Below are 6,931 nucleotides of genomic sequence, written 5' to 3'. Positions count from 1 at the left end.
GGAGAAGAGAATTGTGGGTAATCTGGTAAAGGGGGCGGAGTCACAACGCTGAAGGGCAGAGAAAAGGGATGAGATTGGGATGTATTTATTGGGCTGTACAGGGATTGGGGTAAGGTAATGAAGAATGCAAGGGCACTGAAACCATATTTTGACAGAAATCCTATTTTTAGACTCAGGCATTCTGTCTAGTTTCTCTCCAACAAAACCAGAAGAAACTTGTTGCAGTTAATGTTGAACAATAAAGCCTGGTTTATACTTCTGTGTCAAGTGATCAGCGTGATCCGCGGCGCAAGCCTTGCGCGTAGCCGTGCACTTATACTTCTCCGCACTGTTTCTGTTGCTCTGCAATACACTTCCGAAACGCTAGCTGGCAGTAGGTGTTTATGTGTCTCTGTGTTGAATTTCTTCGCTGGTGTTTTGTTTTTTTCTGAACGCTTCCTTAATGTGCATGTGGCTCAAATTCGCTCATTTTGAGACAGGAACCAGTGGACGTGCAACAACTTTCATTAAAAGGTAACAACAAAACAACAGTCTCCATGCGGAGCTCCTTCATGGGACTCCACACTTTTTTCTGTGTTGAGTTTCTTCGCATAGCAACACCTTTGAGGTGGGGTTTGGACTTGTGGTTGGTGTAGATGTTGCTAAAACACAACAGGTTACTGTGAGGTTGGGTTTATGGTTGTTGTAGGTGTAGACGTCAGTAAAACACAGGAGTTTGGACTCCATTTCATGTGGGAGACATTAAAAAGATCAATGACAACTGCAGAAGGTCTTTCTGTTGTTGTGGCAATAAATGGAGACTTAACCATTGAAACGATTCCTTCCATGCCTTAGAAGCGTGACTTGATCAATGCTTACCTACACAGCATGCTGGCATCAAAGGACCCGCTGCTCATATCGAATCCCTAGTCTTCCACACTTTAGGAAACGTAAACATTCAGGACGTGCCATTAGCACAGCCTGCACTAAAAGGAGGCTGGAGATTACGGATGGCATCACAGAGTGCAACGTCAATGCCACCTTGAAAAGCATGCCGTGACCTGGATTCGAACCGGGGTTGCTGCGGCCACAACGCAGAGTGCTAACCACTATACGATCACGGCGAGCTACGGGACATCCGCTGGAGCCTCGTTCTCTGTCATACGTCTTTGAAAATGGAGGGCCCCCAAGGCAGTCAGTTTGCGCGCGCTGCGGTTTTATTTTTGTTGCTTTTGCCTACCAGCACATCCCTTTTTCCCAGAAACACTGGGGTTGCAAACAATCAAGGAAAGTCGCAAACTAAATCCTGCGCGCAGCCTGGACGTAGTCGGCAGGATTCGAACCTGCGCGGGGAGACCCCAATGGATTTCTAGTCCATCGCCTTAACCACTCGGCCACGACTACAAAGGTTGACCATTCCATTGTGCTCTTGCCTGGCGCATTGGTCGTGCTGCCCGATGACATGTAGAGCAAGCAAGAGCTCACCAGCAATAGATGGCGCTTATAGGGATGGTATGCAGTTTAACCCAAAGAATGACCAGTCTGTCAGACAAAGAAGAGCCGGAGTCAGAGATTTAAATAAATAAATAAATAAAGTTTACTGAAGATAGTTTGCAGTTACATCAGCAGAAGCCAGCTTCAACACTCGCCATGAGTTCCTAGGCCACTCTGCTTACAATCACAAATCAATAACAATTTTACTCTCACATAAGGTCATTAACTGCGTCACGCATATAGGTGTTCTAACCTGATTGGATAAAACACAGATAGACTAGGAAAATGTCCACGTGGGGTGCGTGCGTACAATTCTGAACAGTATCTCAAGCATAAACGTCAGACATCTACTAGACTGTTCAGAGCTGACTCCAGACCTATGAAACGGATCCACAATCAAATAGAACACACACACTTAAAGAATAATCTGTTTCTTATCCGAGGCTGAGTGTAGTCTCAGCCGTCTTTATCAAAACTGGTTAAAAACCGGTTTAATCTACATTCAGGCAGTTATATCCTTACTACACAAAGTCTATCTTGAATAAAAAGTAGAATCACCTTAAAAGAATTAACCGTAAAAACAGCAAGATCCCTTAAGACATTTTAGATAGTATTAACTCTTAGAAATAACAACGGAGACAGTTGCTTCCGGTCCTCAGCCCTCAGCTCCACTCAAGGCCTCCGTGACCTCTGACTTAGTTTGGTGGCTCCTGAAAAAGTTATAAAGAGACAGGCAAACGCACTGAACGTTCTTATATTAAGCAATGTGTTCACTTATTCATTAGTTAAAATCAATTCAAAGTTAATTACTCATTCAAACAATCAAATAATTATATAAAAATAATGAGAAACAAGATGATGAGGAAAGGATAAACGTTGATTCATGCTGAGATGGATAGGAAGGTAGAAATCCGAATCCTCCACGCTCTACAAAAGTTGGCTTATCTGGGATCACTGGGGGATTAGCTTAGATTTAAGCACTTGTGACGTGTCACAGTAGCAGCGTGCACTGAAAAGTGGGCTGTACAAAACAGGTGGCAAGAGGGGGGCGTGATGCCAATGTCACCGTAAGGAATCCTGCCGTGACCCTGATTCGAAGCGGGGTTGCTGCGGCTACAATGCAGAGTACTGACCACAATCCGATCACGGCGAGTTACCGGACAGCCGTCGTGGTCCCTGTGCGACATGTTTCTCCCTCTGATTTGCCCCTTTCGGTTCAGTGAGCGCACGCTGTTGTTTTTCTCCTCCTACCAGCACGACGCTTTTCCCAGGTAACGCTGGAATTGCAAACATTTGATGACTATTGCAAGTTTCAAAAGGAAGAGGATGAGCACATGGTCTGCAGGACTCGAAGCAGCGCGAGAAGACCCCAACGGACTTCTAATGCATCATCTTAACCACTCAGCCGCAACTACAAGACTGCCTGTGCTCTCCATGTCCTCATGCCTGGTACACGTGTTGTGCATCCAGATGAAACTTTCAGCAAGCGATAGCTCACTGGCAAAAACTGTGGCTCCACAAGAAGAGCCTTACACGCCCAAGCAGGGACTTGAACCCTGGACCCTCAGATTAAAAGTCTGATGCTCTACCGACTGAGCTACCCGGGCTCAATGGCTGTACCTCGCAAGTAGGCAAGGTTTAGGGTTGTGGTTGGCGCAGACCTTTACAGTACACAAAAGTTTACCGTGAGGTGGGGGTTTGGACTTGTGGTTGGTGTAGATGTTGCTAAAACACAACAGGTTACTGTGAGGTTGGGTTTATGGTTGTTGTAGGTGTAGACGTCAGTAAAACACAGTAGTTTGGACTCAATGTCATATAGGAGACAAAAAGATCAATGACAACTGCAGAAGGTCTTTCTGTTGTTGTGGCAATAAATGGAGACTTAACCATTGAAACGACTCCTTCCATCCTTCCATACGGGACAGCCGCTGGAGCCTCGCTCTCTGTCATACGTCTTTGAAAATGGAGGGCCCCCAGGGCAGTCAGTTTGCACGCTGTTGGACTCAAATGGTCCATTGCATGTTCAAAAATTGATGGAGATCTGAATTGAAAATTAACAAGTTTTATTTCGAATGCAAGAAGTTAGAGAGTACAATTTCTGCGCAGGAGGGATTTACTAATGTATCAGCCCCTCTCATGACACTGTCTTTCATGCTTTTTATACTGTCTCTCACACACACTCTTACCCTAAACTCTTATTAGCCTTATATGGTCTTGTCTTTAAGAAGTTGACCATTCAACAACCAGATGTTCCTCTTCCTGGTATCTGTGTATCTTCTCTTAACAGTTCACATTTTAAGGCAGATGTTTCAGAGCACGTACACGCAGCTTATACATCTTGTCACTCTCCATCACCCCCACCCAAAAACAGGATGCGCTAGCATCCGGTAACATTTCTCTATTCTTTGTGCTCATAATATAGCAGTTAACTCTTTAAAGCAAAAGCCTTCATGTCTATATATACTACGTACTTACTAACAAAGCTTAAAAAAATGCTTATCCTTCAATCCCTCTCTTGGCCTCTGAAAAGAGGTCACACCACTTAATAAACACTTAAAAAAAAATCTCAGAAGTCTTGGTCCAATATGTCCAGATGAGCTTGGGTCGAAAACCTCTGTGAGGAAAGACACCCAAGCGGCCCCCTAGTTGGCTTATGGGCAGCCACCACATGTTCACCGGAAACATCATATCAGACCATTAGGAAAAATAAAAGCAATAAACACAATCATAACAGTCAAACAATGATGGTCCCTATAAATTCCCTATAAACCAGTGTGCTCAGGCTGGACTGGGCCGAAAACCCCTGTGGGGAAAGTCACCCAGTCGGTCCTCTAATTGACGTTTGGGCAACCACAACATGTCAGCTGAGTCAATCACACTGAAATTATCTAGACTACAAACATTTCAGCAATCAAAATTCAAATCTTAACACATTTTCAAACAGCAAATTTCTCAAACATCAATATCTAAAAAACACATAACTTGTGATGAATCAGCATCTGCAAAGAAGCACAGTTATTGGGAAAAACAACATTTATAAGTCATATTCCTCCTCCTCTTCATCATTATTTCTAGGAGATACCAGCAGAGGCATTGTGTAAGGGGGTGGAGCTCCATCTTTCTTTTCAATTGCTGCTTTTATCACCCTGTTACACAATGTTCTGATATACAGGATGCAACAGCATCCACAGGTCACTATTATGGCCACAAATGTAGCTATAGAGATCAAAATTGATGTAAACATGGTTTTATATTTTCCAAACACACTGGTCAGCCAATCATCAAATGGGTTATTTATACCAGAGTGTTCTGCCATTGTTTTAGAAAGGGTTTTTAACCCCTCTAAAGCCCTCGTCCGTCTGGGGTGGTATTATTGGTAATCAAAGTACAGCAAAAATCTTCAAAAAAAAAAAAAGTTCCACCTTATTCAGCCAGTAGCATATCTAATGCTATTCTGTTTTGTATTGCCATTAATAAAGTTGGAGCCAATTGTTCTGATAATCCTTCTACGGCGTCTCTTGTTAAATTTGCCAATCTCATCACATTGTAATGCACATAATTTATTCTATCCACATTTTTACTTGGGGTGACAGGGAATAGGGCTGAAATTATTGGGATATTCTCGAACCCGGCAGCAATTTGGTCTACTAGTTTTGTATTGATCAGGGACTCCTCTCGTGACCCCTATTGAATCTATATAGGTTGGGGAATTTGTGGTTAAGTCAAACGTTGCGTCCCTTTTTCTTCTCCCAGCTATACTTTCACCCCTTCCTTCTCGTCTCTTGCCAATCAGTGTTACTGGTGCTGCCAACCTAACCATTGCACATATACCTTCCGTAGTTTTCCCTTATCCCGTGATATCTAAAATATCTTCAGGAGTTAATTTGGTGTAATCCATTTCTATTACAACCCTTCAACCTTTAATTTCTCTACTATGATCTCTAATTGGGGGTCCTATAGTCGTTGTCTTGTTTCTATCTATTACATTGACCTTATCTAAAAACTCAACTTCTATGATTCCCAGGGGGTCAGTTCCTGATATCTCGACTCCTAATAGTATATGGAGAAACTTAGGCGGATTGTTTTTCCCAGCATAATGGGTCTCATCTAGGGGGTATCCTGTCCACTCCCCTATAGACATAGTAATAGGGTTCTGGGTAGGACTATAATTCCTTTGAATTTTCAGTTTTTTTAAATTCCCTAACCATGTTGGGTTTGGCGTCCATTTCCCTGTGTACCCCACTACTTGATCCCACCCTCTACACCACTTATGATCTGCCTTACCCTTTTTGTTACACCATGCATTCATAGTCTGATCAAAACAAACATATACGTCATATCCTTGCCACAAACTATTATGTCCCCCACAGTCAATTACCTGACATAGATCAAATGTGTAAGATGTCATCTCTCTCTTACATATTCTATCGACAGTTCTCCATAATACTTGGAACACCTGTTTTCTTCCCCTAGGGATCTTTTTAATCTGGTTGGTTTTACAGCTAAGGTTTCATTCCTGTTCTAACCTTTTTCTACTCCAAGAATTGTCCCCACTATTATCAGTGCTACTTATCCCTATTGCCCCCAGTAGCTTCCAGTTTTCCCACAACTTGACCCTCATGTTTTATTGATGCTGGTTTTTCTTATTATTCAATTCTGGTCCTCCCTTTATCTTATTTTTCACAGCATTATTGTGTTAACAGCAAGTAATATATCATCAATATCAAAGCTACAATAAAAAATAGCAAACACAGTAAACTTCTAACGTATAGACTGAAATGGTTATATTCCGGCCTTTAAATGTCTTCTCAATAATGTGGAGAACTCTATAGAATTCCAATTTGTCCAAACCAAACCCCAGCCGGGGTATTGACAATCTGGTGATGTGTAATTTGTCACACCACGTTCTCATGCAGATTAGACTGCTCTCAAAGTCCTCATATGTGGGTAGGTCTCTAGCAAGTGTTTTTGTGATCAGGTGGAAAACTATTCTGTCTGCCTCGTGAGTTATAGCACAGTCACCTTTCGTTTTTCTCTGGACCTTTACTTTGTCAACCCCATATCTTTCTCTGAATTTTTCCGCTATGCCCACTCCAAATGCACAGTCTGCACTGACACAATGGGCTACAGCTTCTCCTTTAGGGGCTGTGAATAAATCCCCAGTTTTGTGGACCACCTGCAAAGTTTGTAGGTTACTTTGTGAGGGATGAAAATTTTTCCTGTGTGCATGTGTTTGTGTGTCACCTCCTTTTGTGGTACCCTCACTCCATCCTGCATCTCCTGTGGTATCCTCCCTCTCTTGGACCTGCGAAGCAAGGTCCACTCTGGTGTCGTCCAATGATCTGGACGGTGTGTCCGCCGAACAACACTGGCTTAATTGCCACTGTGTATGAAATGTGCTATATAAATAAACTTGCCTTGCCTTGCCTTGCCTAATTGGAGCAGACCAGCGAGGCTC

The 6,931-nt window shown here is 42.9% G+C and overlaps 2 non-coding genes across 2 annotated transcripts; both read right to left on the bottom strand.

The window, feature by feature from the left end:
- Positions 1-1,301: 1,301 nt before the first annotated feature.
- On the bottom strand, positions 1,302-1,383 carry trnas-aga (transfer RNA serine (anticodon AGA)). The gene has a single exon. It is a non-coding gene; the product is annotated as a tRNA-Ser (tRNA).
- A 1,624-nt stretch (positions 1,384-3,007) lies between these two features.
- On the bottom strand, positions 3,008-3,080 carry trnak-uuu (transfer RNA lysine (anticodon UUU)). The gene has a single exon. It is a non-coding gene; the product is annotated as a tRNA-Lys (tRNA).
- Positions 3,081-6,931: the final 3,851 nt, after the last annotated feature.

The sequence above is a fragment of the Danio aesculapii genome, chromosome 4, assembly GCF_903798145.1.
Source record: "Danio aesculapii chromosome 4, fDanAes4.1, whole genome shotgun sequence".
NCBI lineage: Eukaryota > Metazoa > Chordata > Actinopteri > Cypriniformes > Danionidae > Danio > Danio aesculapii.
This window is presented reverse-complemented; position numbering and strand designations above follow the sequence as displayed.